General features: G+C 35.6%; 1 pseudogene; it reads right to left on the bottom strand.

The window, feature by feature from the left end:
• LOC138172102 (ribonuclease P protein subunit p40-like) overlaps positions 1-16,550 on the bottom strand; it is a 118,885-nt pseudogene that overhangs the window by 18,591 nt on the left and 83,744 nt on the right.

The raw sequence follows: 16,550 nt of genomic DNA, 5'->3' as shown, positions 1-16,550 counted from the left end.
GAGAGAGAGAGAGAGAGAGAGAGAGAGAGATTGAGAATGAGAAAATGAGAAAATGGGAGAATGAGAGAGCTAATTTTCCCGTACCATTGAAATTTTTGGGTAGGTGTAAGTTTCATTCATTTTTATTCAAGAAAATTCATGCAGTCTCATGAAAACAAGGTATTTTTGTTGAGGGGGTTGTATTCCATTTTTATCATAGAGCAGGATGGATCAAGGAAAGTAATGAAACATAAGACCCAAGCATCATCACATATTCCACAGTGGGCTAAATGTTAGTCTTCCCTGGCTAAAATACATGGATGTAGATTCTCTCCCTGAGGTAAATGTGCTTTTTGGTGGGTAGTGTGGGGGAGTCTGTATGTATAACTAGTTATTTATTAAAGAGGAAATATTTTGTTGATTGAATTTATTATTTGCAAAAATGTAGGATGGAGTCAAAAGCTATACAGACAGCATTTTGGTTGTGTTCCTCTTGGTATTATTAATGTTTAGATCAAATTTAGCAGTCTAATATATTTAGCTCGATCCAGAGTAGATGGATTCTGAAGAGGAACCAATAATCAGACAAAAAGTGAGCATATGTATTGCCACCTTAAATTGTGCTGCCAAACTCTTTATTTTACTAATGAAAATCTAGACAGGGTATTGGGAACCATTCTTTGTCCATTGCTCTGCCATGTTTATAGGAATACGAAATTGAACTGTTACTTTATTATTAACAAATATTCTTAGAAGAATAATCAGGGATGAGAGCTTTGGTTCTGTACCTTAAGGTTATATAGGACTTAGAACATTATCAAGTATGCTGAGTTAAAGTATATTTCATCCAAATGACTAAGTGGTCAAACAGGAGGCTCAAGTTGTATCATTATTGGGCAAAAGCTATGGTCATGGAAACTATGAGTTTTTGCTCACCAATGCTGAAAATGTTAAGGATTTTAAAGGAAAGTTTATCTGAACCATAATGCCATATACATTTGTCTTACATTAAAACTATAAATTAGTACAAAATTTAGGTTAAAATGTTTCCTTAGAGATCATGTAGTCTAAGACCTTCATTTTATTTGACTCAGCTCTTTACTTATGACCTCACTTTTTGTTGATTTCCCTCAAATGATGCATACCCCATCTCACATTTGCCATCCCATTCCATGTGGTTCTTTCCTATTTCCTCCCACAGTTCAGTATATGGGGTCCACACAATGTGCTGGAGCCATGCCTTGCTTCCTTTTCATATTATAAAAGTACCATTGAAACAAAAAACAAACAAACAAAGTTGTCAATTGGTTACTTCTACATCTAGGCACATGACAATCTCATCTTTATCGTCATGCATACATATTTGATAACACAAACCTAGTTTGTTGTTCAACCCTAGTTCCATTGCAGTCCATGGATTCATCATTTTAATTCTTTAAATGCAGTAGCATTATATTCACTTATTTTACTTATTACACATAAATTGTACATTGCACAATCACCAAATAACCTCATTTTAGGTATATAGAAGTTTAAGCCTTTATAGGTGAAATTCCACATGTAAGTCTAAAAGAAGATGGTATTAGAGCCAGGACTAGAATACTGGTCTTCTGATGTGTTCAGTGCTCTGTTTCATACACATAAACACTATGTAGATAGAGATTATGTAGATATAGACACACACATATGTGTTTGTGTGTATATATATTCCATACATATATAATATACTATATGTGTGTATTTGTGCGTATAATTTCTAGCTCTAATGAACATCGATTTATGAATATATGACCTACATTTATCCCCAATGTATCTTTCCAAAGCTCTTTCAAAGGGAATTTATATGGAAGGAAAGTAAGAGAGTGGAATGGGGTGTGTAGGGAAGAATTGGGTTTCCCCACATTGAAGGTCTATTTTTTTCTTTCTGTGAACTTAATAATCATCAGTAAACATATAAACAATTCAAAGGAGCTGGGGGTCATTTAAGCAGGAGTTGATCATTTGTTGTTTATTTTGTACAATGAATTATTTCCTATACATAGATTTAATTAGATCCCTTCTGATATTCTTTCTAATTCTCTGATTATATGAGACTCTCTGTGCTTGTGACCTGTAATCCATGCCTGTGTTCATATAGACATTTGAGGTGATTCATTTTATTTCTGGATATTTTCTTCAATTGTGTATTTGTATTCCCCCTCACATATGTCTGGGAATTTTTTCAGCTGTTTCAGCTATTCCTATCTGATAGCTACTATCTATGATACATAGCTTTATAGAAATTTTTTTCTCACATCATAAATATCAACTATTAGTATTAAATATAATATCCAACCCCATGGGGAAGTGACTAAAATATAGCCTAATTACCTAATTATTTCTGTTAATTGTCTTTCAATATGACTTCTCTTTCTCTATCTTCTTTAGTTAACTTTATTTCCATTTATTATTTCCCCAAGGTGTGTGCGTGTGTGTGTGTGTGTGTATACAGACATATAAAAGACATAATGTATACGTAGGAACACATACATATGCTAAAAACCAGACACACAAACATGCATTGTTTTCTCTCTCCATCACTCTCTACCATTCACATCATTGTGTTCTACTTTCTTTTCCTATTCTATTTATTAATTTCTTAGCGATGCCATTACTTTCTTTCTATCCCCATTTACTGGTAGCTTGGTAAAAAGGCATTTTGGGACCTTAATCTTCACTGTTTCAATGTCACTTATCTATCATTTTTCCTTCTTGTCCTCTTACAAAAAGACAATGCACGTTGCCTTGATATGTTAAAACAGAGTAACTAGTAATACTGAATTTTACATATAATAAATAATTTATGGAACATAAATACTGAAAATGTTTTAGCTTTTCAGCTTTCCCTCTACTTTCCATTACGTAACTCACATACATTGGAGCCTCTAACCCTATGACTTTTCAATTCTTTCCCAGACCATCCCCCCTGGGATAGTCACTTTCTCCTCTTCTCCCTTGTTTAGCTTCTTAGAGAAACAATTCAATTCTACACTATTCTCCTCTCTTGAATCCCTATGCCTTCTTTAGTCTTCTTATCATAGTAACAGTTTTGAGTAACCAACCCTTCATCTGGAGTCATTCCCACCATTCATTGCCTTTGCTCAAACACATATACTGCTGAGCAAAAGTGAAGAAAACCAAGCAGTTTTCTGACTCAATCCACTATGAATTTATATTATATAACCTCAACTGGCTTCTCAGTCCTATGAGGAAATTCTACCACACTTCCCTTATCAACTTACTATTCCACTTTCCACAGTGGCTCTTTCAAACATTTTCATCCCTCCTCAAAAGTCCCATCTCTCTCACTCTTCACACTCTCATGTGAGTATCTTGCTTCATATTTTATGTGAAAAAAATTGACATTTTGCTATGTGCTTCCATCCAGCTTTTGTTATCTCTGATCATTTCAGTGTCCTCAGACACTATCTCCTTCTTCACCTGTTTCTCATGTGATGAACTGACCTCACTCTTTACTAAGACTAACCTCTCTACTTGTTCAAATGATCCCGTTCCCTCTTATCTCTTCTGATAGATTGCCCGTGCTTTCACAAACACTCTCACATTTTCCAATATCCCTCTCTACTGGTTCCTTTTTCACTACCTACAGACATGTCCATGCCTCCCTTATCCTGGGGGAAAAACAACACATGAAATTCTCACATGATCTGTACATCTCAGTTAAACTATCACCCTATTTCTCTTCTGATCTTTATCGCTAAACTCTTCAAAATGGCAATCTGTAACAGGTGCCTCTGCTTTCTCTCCTCTCACATTCTTAACATTTTATAATCTACTTTCCAAGATTATCAATGCAGTAAAACTGTTCTCTCCAAAGTTACCAAATGATTTTTGGTTGCCATATCTAATAGCCTTTTCTTATTCTCCTTGTCCTTTCTCTGACCTTTAACACTTGATTATTGTAACATTCTTGATATTCTCTTCTTTCAAAATTGTTTTAGGGATACAATGCTTTTTTGTTATTTTCTTACATGTCTGCTCATTCCTTTTTACTCACCTTTGCAATATCATTCTCCAAAACACAGCCTTTAGACATAAATATCCCACAGGGTTCTTTCCGGGAAGTATCTTCTCTTCTCTTAACTTCATATTACTTAAATTGGTGATCTTATCAGCTTTTATGGAATAATTATCATCTCCGTGGTGATGATTCTCAAATCTATTTGTCCTACCCTAATCTCTCTGTTGGCTTCTATTCATATACTTCCAAATGCTTTTCAGACATTTCTACTTGGATATCCAGTAGATATCTGAAGATCAATATGTCCCCAAAACTCATTTTCTTTCCCTCAAACCTTTCCTTCTCCTTCCCCATTACTCTTGTAAGGAACACCATTCTTCCAGTCCCTCAGTCTCACAATCTAGAAGTCATTCTGTGTTTTTCCCTATCTCTTACACCCTTTGCCAATCTGTGGATAACACATATTAATTTCTTCTAGGTAACATTCCTTGAACATTCCTTTCTCTCTTCTGACATTGCTACCACTCTAGAGAAGGCTTTCATCACCTAATACCTGATTTATGGCAAAACCTTGCTGTTGGATCTGCCAGTCTTAAGTCTCTTTCTAGTCTAATGCATCTTCAATTCAACCACTAAATTGATTTTTTGAAAGAACTGGTCCAATCATGCTATGTCGCTACTCAATAAGCTCCAAAGTATTTTAATTTCCACCAGGAAAAGATATACAATGCTGCAGCTTACCTGGTGCTGAGTTGGCACTGGTTGGTGTTTTCAGAGTCCAAGGTCAGGTAAGGTTTTTCCGAGTTTCCCTGTGGTTACACTGAAGTACAGGGCGTGATGTATGGGTAAGGGGTGGTCTTGTTATTAGAGGTCTCCTCCTCCCAAGGGCTCCACTATGCAACAGGTGGGCTCAGCCACTGGTGGACATCTGTCTGTGCTGGTGTGTGCAGATTCTTCTAGCTGTGCAAAGGCGTGCTTGGCTTCCAGTTGTTGACTCACTCCACCCCCGGGTCTCAAGATCTCCTCCTGGTCTACTGAGGTGGGACTTATTGGGACACCTCCTGTCCTGTACTCATCCCTTTCAGCCACAGCAAGAGGGACCCTTCCCATTGATCTCCCTATCCTTCCAAGCTAACAGACTGCTATATCCCTTCTGCTGGCTTCACTATTCCAGGATTTTTCCTGGGGCAATATTGTTTGGGTTTTTCAAGATCAACAAGGGGGCATGAGAGCACTTATTTACTCCACCATCTTGGCTTTTTATTGAATAGATGACTCTGAAACATTTAGTCTGTCAGCTGATAGCCCCAGGGTAGCTGTTGCCACAGTCGGAAGCCCTGTGCTTGTCTCTCATCCAGCTTTGACAGACTCCTGTCCTGTAACAAAAGGTTTGGGAATTGCCACTGCCAAGGGTAATTCAGTCTTCCATGGCCCACTCCTGCTCCACTATGTTAGGGTGGGTGCTGGTGCAATCCACACACTCTGTGCTCCCCGAGCCCAATGCAACAGATCCTTCCCATTTACCTTCCTGCTTGTCTTGGCCTGGAAATTACTCTTTCTCCTAGTAGGATCTACCAATCTAAAATTTGGTCACATTCACTTTTTAGAGGTACTGGAAAGAATTTGTCGGAGAATTTAGATGTGTCCCTGCTTTCACTCCCCCATCCTGGCTCCACCTTCCTTTCCATTATTAAATCAGGGGTGGGTAACCTTTCTTAAATCTTATACCCTAACATTTATTTAATCCACCAACAGTGGTCTTTTGGTTGTTCTATGAACAAGACCTTCTATCTCTCCAGTCTGGGGAATCTCTGTCACTTCTCTTCATGTATGGAACACTCTCTCTTCTCCAACCTGACTACTGTCTTTCCAGGATTCCTTTAAGTTCCAGCTAGAAATGGATATTTTATAGGAAGTCCTCACAAACCCCTCTTAATTCTAGAACCTTCTGAAATCTGTCTGTTCAGCATTCTTATAACACAATAGTATTCCATTACATTCATAGGCCACAATTTTTCAGCTATTCCCTAACTAATGGGCATTCACAAAAGTTCCAATTCTTTGCTACCACGAAAACAGCTGGTTTAAGTATTTTTGTATATGTGTACTTAAATCCTTTGTATGATCTCTTTGGGATACAGATCTAGTAGAGGTATTTCTGGATCAAAGGTACTCACAGTTTGGTTGCCCTGTGGGCATAGTTACAAATTTTTCTCCTGAATGCTTGGATCAGTTCAAAACTCTACCAAAATTGTGTTAATGTTCTAATTTTCCCACATCTCCAACGTTTATCATTTTTCTTTTTCTATTATATTAAAGAATCTGATAGGTTTGAGGTGGTACCTCAGAGCTGTTTTAATTTATTTTTCTCTATTCAATAGCGATCTAAAACTTTTTTTTATATGAATGATAGTTTTAATTTCCTCATCTCAAAACAGACTCTTCATGTCCTTTGACTATTTATCAATTGGAGAATGACTTGTATTCTTAGAAATTTGAATCCGTTCTCCATATATTTGAGAAACGAGGACTTTGTCAGAAAGACTGGCAATAAAAATTATTTCCCAGCTTTCGGTTTGCATTCTTATCTTGGTTGCATTGTTTTGTTGTGCAATTTTTTAAATTTAATGGAATCACAATTATCCATTTTGCATTTCATAATATTTTCTCTCTTGTTTGGTTATGAATCCCCTCCCATAGATCTGACAGATAAACTTTTCCTCACTCTACTAATTGTTTATGGTAACATCCCCTTATGCCCAAATTATGTACCCATTTCTACCTTATCTTGGTATAGAATGTGAGATCTTGTTCTATGATGACTTTCTGCCATGCTATTCGTTTTCCCAGCAGTTTTTGTCAAATAGTGAGTCTTTACCCTAGAATCTGATGTTTGGGGATTTATCAAACAGTTGATTTGTATAGTTCTTGACTATTATGTCTTATATACCTATTATACAACTGATCCATCACTCCTATTTCTTAGCAAGTACCACATAGTTTTGATGACTGCTTCTTTATAAAATGATTTTAGATCTGGTATGGCTAGGCCATCTTCCTTTGCATTTTCCCCCATTAATTCCCTTTATATTCTGGAACTTTTGTTATTCCAGATGAATTTTATTTTTTTTGTTTTTTTAATGCTTTATTAACTTCTGATTTACATAATTTGTTTCCACCAGATTTTGAGTAACAAATTTTCTCCCCATTTTTTCCCTACCCACTGCCCCAAAATAGCAGTCCCACAGGAAATCCCCTCCTCCAATGCGCTCTCTCCCATATTTTCTCCCATAAACCCTTTCAACTTTTCTAGGGGATCTCTATGCCTCAGCCTGTATATCTAATCTCCCAATTACATGTAGGATGGTATTAATAATACACACACACATATAAATATATATAATATATATATATATATATATATATATATATTTCAATATTTGATTTTAAAACTTTCAATTCCAGATTCATTCCCTTACTTCCTTGTCACCCACCCTTACTGGGAAGATAAGCAGTTCAGTATAGGTTGTACATGTGTGGCTAATGCAAAACACCATGCTTTGCTCCTTTTTCTCCCCAAAATAGGAGTGTAATGTTGGAATCTTCTGTCTGCTTTGTTTCCTTTGCCTGCTCATTTTGCCATTCAATTACTTGACTTTTGGGCTTTTTGCCACAGTAGGACTCTGCCACCAGACAGGGGAGCTTTCATCCCAAATGCTGGGGTTTTCTCAGCTACTGGAGGTATTAGATAGGTGCCCTCTCTGAGGTCTCCACATGCTTTGGCAAGCTGGACACACACCCCAGGACCCCCACCCTAGACTGCAATCCAGATCCAAGCAGGTTAAAGCAAGAGTGATTACCCCTCATACTGGTTCTTGGTCCCCCTACACTCAGCAGTACAGGAGCTGAAGCTGCCCCTTGGCACTGGCTGGCTGTGCTGGAGTCTCAGTGGCTTCTTGCCCCACGGGTAAAAGCAATGCACTCCCACTTACTGGTCCCAAAGTCCAGACTTCACTGTCCTCTCACTTTGTCCTTCACATCTATATGTTGATAAATCTGGAAACTGCCACAGCTGCTGCTGATCTGGAGTCCCTCTGGTTGGAGGATCATCAGACCTGCCCTGGCGCTAAAGCCTAGGTTTGGGGCTGGGCTCCACTCCCAGAGCACTGTGCTGGCCTATTCCTATTGGCCCACTGAGCTGTCCTCAGCGGGAGGTTAGTTTCTCAGTGTCATTTTTTGGGTTCTGCAGCTCCAAAGTTTGTTTAGAGTCCCCTTTTTACATGGATTGGGGAAGGTGGAAGCAGGAGCTGTGGGGATGTCATGCTTCTACTCTGCCATCTTGGCTCTGCCCCCTCCAGATGAATTTTAATATTATTTTTTCTGGCTCTATCAAATAATTTTTGATAGTTTGATTGGTATAGCATTGAAAAGTAAATTAATTCAGATAGAAGTGTCATTTTTATTATATTAGTTCAGCCTGCCCATGAGCAATTTTTCTAATTTTTTAGATCTGACTTTATTCATATGAAAACTGTTTCGTAATTGTGTTCCTATGTTTCCTACGTTTGTCTTGGCAGTTAGACTTCCAAATGTTTTCTATTATCTACAGTTCTCTTAAATGGAATTTCTCTCTCTATCTCTGAAAAACCTGGAAAGACTTACATGAACTGAGGCTTATTGAAGTGAACAGAACCAGGAGAATATTGTACATAGCAAGAGCAACCCTGTGCAATGATTAGGTATGATAGACTTAGATATTCTCAGCTATACAAAGATACAAGGTAATTCCAAAAAGATTCATGATGGAAAATGATAGAGAAAATATATTCAGAGAAAGAACTTTGGATTCTGAATGTAGATCAAAACATACTATTTGTCCTTTTCATTTTTGTCTTTCCTCATTCTCGTGTTTTTTTTTTATTTTCCATTTTGTTCTGATTCATCTTTCACCATGTGACTAATTTTGAAATATGTTTCACATAATTGTATATGTATAACCTATATCAGATTGCTTGCTGTCTTGGGGAAGAGGGCAGTGAAGGAGTTGAGGGAGAACAATTTTGAACTGAAAATTTTACAAAAATGAATGCTGAAAACTATCTTTACATGTAATTGTAAAATAAATATTATAAAGGAAAAATTCTAGCACATTCCTTCTTTTGTTATTGCCTATTCATCACACACATGTATATACATGAATATTCATATACATACATATATATATATATACATATGCATATGTGGGTGCATCTTGATTTATATAAATTGGTTTGCATGTTGCCTCCCCCGTTAGATTTCAAGTTCCTTGAGGGCAACTGTCTTTTAACTCTTTTTGCGTCTCCAGGTTTTAGCACAGTTCCTGACACAGAGTAGATGCATAATCTATGTTTACTAGTTCATTGAAAATGTAATCTCCTTTCTTTGCAGGAATAGGATAAAATTGATATGAAACCCTACACATTTTTTCATAATTATTGTAGTGGTGATTTTGCCATTTTTTCACACCCATCATTATTTATTTTTATAAAGAATGCTCAATATATAGGGGTGGGAAGAGGTGTATAATGTCTGTATAAAACATGTTCCAAATCATCATTAAGGAAAATATAAATCAAAACAATTTATATTCAATAAAATTGGGAAACAAGCAAACTATGGGAAAAGACAATGTTATAAGGGTGTTTGTTTGTTTTATTAACAAAGTGTGACAAACTAAGAATACCTGTAAGGCACTATATAGAGATGTGAATGATTTCAATCATTCTAAAAAATTTTTAGAGTTAGATTAAGATGGGTGAATAAAATATTTAATTCTTTGTCCCAGAGATTTCACTGCTGGACTACATAGTTCACCTTCTTTTTAAAGTCCTTCTGTGCCTAAAAATATTACAACAACATATTCTGTAATAGAAAAAAAAAGCTTCAAATGAAATTGATGTTTATTGATTGGGAAAAATAATGCATGACACATGGAATATTACCTGAAAAAATAATTAATATTAAAAAAGGTAAAAAAACCTAGGAATTTCCATATGAACTTGTATAAAAGAGGATTAACCAAGTTAGCAATATATACTATCACTACAACAATGTCTATCTTTCCCTACCTCTTTGCAGAAATTAGGAGGAGTTATGTATTGTTTTCTCATATATGTTCTTTGTGGTCAAGGTTCACCTTTAATTTTTCTAAGGAACCCATTTGGTTGGTTGGTTGTTAATTTTTCTCTTTTAATACTCACACATTTACCACTCCTCACTTTCATCACTTGAAATCCTTAATTACTGTTAACTTTTAACTCAAGTGCCACCTCCTACATGGAATATATCTTGATTCTCCCAGAGACTAGATCCATATAGGAAGCCTCTTCATTCTCTGAATGAGTGATTTCTTTGCCTGGATGATGTTGCTCCCCTGGGAAAATAAAAAATCCTGCAAGGCAGGGATAGATTTTTTTCTTTGTTTTCATCTTTATGCCCTCATAACTCAGAGTGCAAAGGCTTAGTAAAGTTTCCATGAACTGAAGTCAGAATTGTTTTCTTTTTTTTTAAGCAATTGGGGTTAAGTAACTTGTTCAAGGTTACACAGCCAGTTATTTCTGGGTTCGATCCCAGGTCATCCTAACTCTGGGGCCGGTGCTCTTACTCACTGAGCTAACTGGCTGCCCAAGTCAGCATTGTTTTCATTCCACTTTTAGGTACTTAAGACAAACAACCTGTCTGTATTTATGGTAATTGTATGAACAATTCAAGTCAAGTCAACTCAGCAACAACTTCTTTAATGACTAATGTGTGATAGCCTCTGTGCTAGGTGATAGGGATATAACAAGTAAAGCTAAATTTCCATTCCCTCAATAAGCTTATGGACTGCAGGAAATATTAAATACATACATATACAAATATAGACATAACTATGGATATAGAAAATATATATATATTAATTTCTATTTGTATAAATCAATGATATAATATATACACACACATACATGTGTGTGTACATTTGTGTGTGTATTTTTCCATTAAACATCTATGTATTTATTGAAAGCTTCCCCTATATATCAGCTATGTGACACAATGGATAGAGTACTGTGCCTGGAGTCAGGAAGACTCATCTACCTAAATACAAATCTGCCCCTCATGTACTTACTAGCTATGTTATTTTGGGTCTCTTCACCCTGTTTGTTTCAGAAACAGCAAACTACTGATAGTATTTTTGCCAAAAAAACCTAAATGTGGCTCACAAAGACTGAGACAAGACTGAAACCACTGGTGTGTGCACACACACACATATATCATACACAGACATGTACATACACATATATAATATACAGATATACATATATTTATGTGAAGGGGGAGTGGGAGAGGGAGAGAGAATCTTGATTATGGGTTTGGGTAGGAATAGTATAGGGTTGCAGAAAATCTTTGTCTTTGATATGTCACCTACAAGAAGTGAGGATCATAAGAAGTAATGGAGAGAATATATTTCAGGAATGTGTTAGCCTTGCAAAGGCATGGAGGTGGAAAATGGAATAATGTAAACAGAAACAGCTACTCAGGCTACTTGAATAGATTGTGTGTATAGATTATAAAATGTGCAATAAGACTGAAAATGTATAAGGAAACCAGAAATTAAATGCTATGCCAAGAAATTTATATTTTCAATTAAAATCTAAAAGAAACTAATGAAGATATGTCAGCAAGGAAATTATTTGGTCAAGTATCTTTTATAAATATAGATTTGAGAGCTATGTGGTTAATGAATTAGAGAGAAGAAAGAATGGAGATAAGGAGAATAGTTATTAGGCAATTGGTACAGATTAGCTGAGAGTTGCTTAAACACTGAATTAAGGCAATAATTTTACAAGTGGAAAGGTCTTTTTTGACTAAAGGATTGTAGATTTAAAGCTAGCAACGACCCTAGAGACACTTTATCTACTGCCTTCTCTTCTACCTTCCTTCAGTTTTCAGGGGAGGAAAGTGAGAGTCAAAAGGGTTAAGTCTACTTCCCATACTCACCATCTAGTGAATCTATGAAGCGGAATTATGACAGGTTCACCCAACTATGTTGTATCCCAAAGTTGTATCAACTATGCTCTGTTGACTCAAATGAATGAAAAAGAAACTGAAGTAAATGCCGTGATTCTTGGTAGCTGATAGTGTGTGAGAGTAAATGAAAGTGGAGAGTCAGTGACAATTTTCTGTTTGGCAAACTGGGTGATTAGAAGGATGGTACTGTTCTTACCAAAATCATCCTCAGGGCACACAAACCTACCATGCTTCTGGAGGCAGTTGGGTATATAGCTAATGCCAACTTTTTAAACTTGCACAACAAAAGAGCTGGGAAAAATTGCTGAAAGTCTGAAAATGACTCTGATGATTCAGTCAGCAGGAAATAATTGAAAATAGCAGCATTATCCAAAACACCGATGGGGATGATCACAAAGTGCATTGCTCAACAAAGTTCTCTTCTAAGAAATCAGCGATTGGCAGTTTTAGGTAACCTTGCTCATTTCACTAAGATGCAGATTTTTTTTTTTTTGCCATGAGGCACAAAGAAGATATGACTTCTCCCAATGAAATGTGAGGGAAATCATTTTGGAAGCACTTACTGTAATCACATTCCCACACTTCCGTGGGCAGAGGAGTAAAATGAAATCTCATCTCAGGCTGGATACAGCAATTTGAAATGTCTTGTGGCAAATTGGAACTCTTGCCACTAACAGAGAATGCATAGTGTTTAGAGAAGGTTATCTTAATTGTAAAAAGATTATTGTTCGACTTATCACTGCTTTCCATTTGATTGACAGGTGTTTGTTGAGCTTTTTGAAGTCAGATGCTATGGAAGCTATTGAGCCACATTTTTTTTTCTTTTTTTTTAAGCTAGTAGGAAATATACACAACTTGGGATAGATAGGATGTGTTCTAATATCAAAGACAATGATCATTCGACTTAATATCTACTTGTATATAAATGACTATGCAAAGGTCATTCAAAAGAAGTGTTTTAATTCCCTCAGAAATGAAAAGGTATTTGGTGCTAAAATAGTGAAAAAAAGAAAGAAGAAAGGAGGGAAGGAATAAAAAGTTGGAGAGGAAAGAAAGAAAGAAAAGGAAAGAGGGAAGAAGGAAGGAAGGAAAGAAAGACAGGAAGAAGGAAGGAAAGAAAGAAAAGAAAAAAGGAAAGGAGAAAATGTATTAGAAGGGGTATAATTTTGTTAGTGATAATGGGCATTTACATAAAAGGTCTGTTAAGGGCATCAATATCATTTATCATCAGGAAAAGAATTGGAGCAAATATGTGGTAGGATCAAAAATTAATAGATGGACAGCACCAATATCTCATTGATATTCACAAAGCATCCAAAGCAAGAAAAGATAAATTTCAGAATAATAAACAGAGTTCATAGGAATTCTTTGTAGGAAAAAAAAAGCAAAATAAAAAATGGAAAGAGAATACATGGAACAATAGCTACACAAATAATAATAGTTAATTTTATATAATACTTTAATGTTTTTCAGAGTACTTTTCATATATAATTTCCCTAGACCCCCCAAACACCCCTGAGAAGTAGATGCTTTAATAATCCCTATTTCATGGAAGTGAGACTGAGGAATTTAAACAAATTTCTGAGTGTCACATGGCTGCTACATATCAGAGGAAGGATATGATATTAATTCCTTTTTTTTATTTCCAATTCAAGTGTTCTGACCACAAAGTCACCTTGCTAAGGGAACGTGAATGATTTGATATTTTGAGACTTCCAAATAAGTGACAAGATCCTATATAAATATAAATAAGATTCCAGATTGATTTAGTAGAGAACACACACACACACACACACACAGATATATATATATATCTATATATATATATATATACACATAGCCATGGTCACACACACACAGATATATATATGTAGCTATATGAACACCGATGTGCACGCAGACATAAATATGCATGAAATCTTGTAACTTCAAAACTTTAGGTAATTCGTGTTAAGAAACCACCCTCTATCAGTTTACACAGCAACTATTTTATGTGGTTTGGGAAACTCACAACCTTGGAGAGTGAATAGTGGTCAGTAAGGGTTTAAGTGACTTGCCCAGAGTCATAAAACAGTATGTTTCAGGCATGAAACTTAGATCCATATCTCAGAAGGGACAAACTTTCTTTTACTATGTTAAAAAGTCTCTCAAAATATTTTCAGGTTTTTTTTTTCTTTTTGTAGGGCAATTGGGTTTAAGTAACTTGCCCAAGGTCACACGGCTAGGTTTTTTGTTTGTGTGTGTCAAGTGTCTGAGCCTGGATGCGAATTCAGGTCCTCCTGTCTCGAGGGCCAGTACTCTACTTACTGTGCCACCTAGCTGCCCCATTTCAGGTAAATTTTTAAAAATAAAGAACATTAGACTACAGATTTCAGTGTTGGAAACTTAGAAGTCATGCTGAAACATAAGGAGACATTGGAAAGGTCACTGAATTTGGAGATGGGTGATTTGCCTTCCAATTCTGGCTCTGCCACTTGGCCTGAGTCAGTTTTGCAAATCCATTGCCATTTCTTGTCCTGAGTTTCTTTATCTGGACCAGAAGTAGGTTTCACCAGGTAGCCTGTAATAACTCCAGATACAAAAGCTATAAACTTAGGATGTCATCTAGTTTACATATGAATTGAATTTTGGAATCCTTCTACAACCTCCCATAAAAGTTTGGAGCTTCTAGTTGAAGGCTTCCATTGATAAAGATTCCACTCTTTGCTGATGCAGATTATACTTCTTTAGGGCAAGTCTAATTGTTTTGAGGATTTTCTGTTTGCTTTCTTTGTAAACAACAGTCCAAAACTTAAAGCATGTTAGCAAATATTTTTGATAGAAACTAGATGTGTTATATTATTTAAGTAAAAAATATAATTACATATGTAAAATACATAAAATACATAAAAATGTACATTAATGTAAAAATGTACATATCATCAATGGGTAAGAATTTATTAAGTGCCTACTATGTGTAGGCACTTTGGATCTAAGGTTCATCACTGGAGAGAAATAGAAATTCCCTACAATTTATCTAAGGAAGTTGTTTGGTAAATTAAGAAATTAAGTGACATGCCCTAGGTCATATTGCTGCTATATATCAAAGGCAGGCTTGAATTCTGGTGTGCCTATCTGCAAAGTTACCTTTCAATCCAATTTTACCTCTGTTGTAATTAATTTTAATCTATTTTTTTCATTAAATATTTGACAGTTATTTAAAAAAACTAATATTCAATTTAAAAATATTTGAATTCCAAAGTTTCTCCTTTGTTTCCCTTCCTGGAATATTGAGAAGGTAAGCAATATGACATATGCATGTGAAATAATGCATAATATTTCTATATTTTAAATTTTGAAAAAGAAAAGATAAAAATTCAACAAAAATAAATAAAAAAGTGTGCTTCAATTTACTCTCAGAATTAACCAGGTCTTTTTCTGGAGGTGAATAGTATTTTTCATTTTGGGTCCTTTGGGAAGTGCCTTGAATCATTGTCTTCATGAGAGTGGCTTTCTTCCATAGTTGATCATTGTTACCATTTTGCTTTTACTATATACAGTGTTCTCCTGGATCTGATCATTTGGTATCTGTTCCTATATGACTACCCTAATTTTATCTGCTTTAGTTTGTTTTCTGCATTTTAAAAAAACATGTAATCAAAATGATCTATTTGACATATTGTGATGCTTGCTATCTCTTGTTTGATCATAAAATTTTCCCTCATCCATCGATCTGACAAGTACCTTTTTCCATATTCCTCTAATTTTCTTATGATATCAACTTTATATTAAAATTACTTATTAATTTTGACCTGATCATGGTATACACCATGAGATGTTGGTCTCTTCCTAGTTTTTGCCAAACTGCTTTTAAGTTTTTTCCATCATTTTTTTTTTTACAAATTATGGGTTCTTATCCCCAAAGCTTAGATCTTTGTCTTTATCAAAAAACTAGATTAATATAGTAATTTATTATTGTGTAGTGTATACCTAATCCATTTGACTGATCCCCCACTCTATTTATTATTCAGTCCCATATTGTTTTCATGACTACTGCTTTGTAATATAAATTGAAATCTTCTTAGCCTGCCTTCATATGTATGTATGTATGTATGTATGCATATTCTTATTTTTCAAGCTCCATAAAATAAATTTTGGTGTATTTACTGGTAATATTGTCACTGTTGTATAGTAGTAGTAGTAGTAGTAGCAGTAGTAGTAAAAGTAGTAGTAGGAGTGTTATTATTGTTGCTGTAACAAAACCAATTTATCCAGCCTCTCTGTGGCTTGCTCCAAGAAATACTATCTCAGTTCTAAATTCTTATTTCTCTTCTCAGTTCTTCTCAATTCTCAGTTCAGTCTTCACTATAGCAGTAGCAGACCAGCCTCCAGATTCTTGCTGAGAGAAATTCTCTCTCTCTCTCTCTCTCTCTCTCTCTCTCTCTCTCTCTCTCTCTCTCTCTCTCTCTCTCTCTCTCTCTCTCTCTCTCTCTCTCTCTCTCTCTCTCTCTCTCTCTCTCTCTCT

Source organism: Petaurus breviceps, unplaced genomic scaffold, assembly GCF_028583685.1.
Source record: "Petaurus breviceps papuanus isolate PSGF00001 unplaced genomic scaffold, PetGlider_PUasm1.0 490, whole genome shotgun sequence".
Lineage (NCBI taxonomy): Eukaryota > Metazoa > Chordata > Mammalia > Diprotodontia > Petauridae > Petaurus > Petaurus breviceps.
This window is presented reverse-complemented; position numbering and strand designations above follow the sequence as displayed.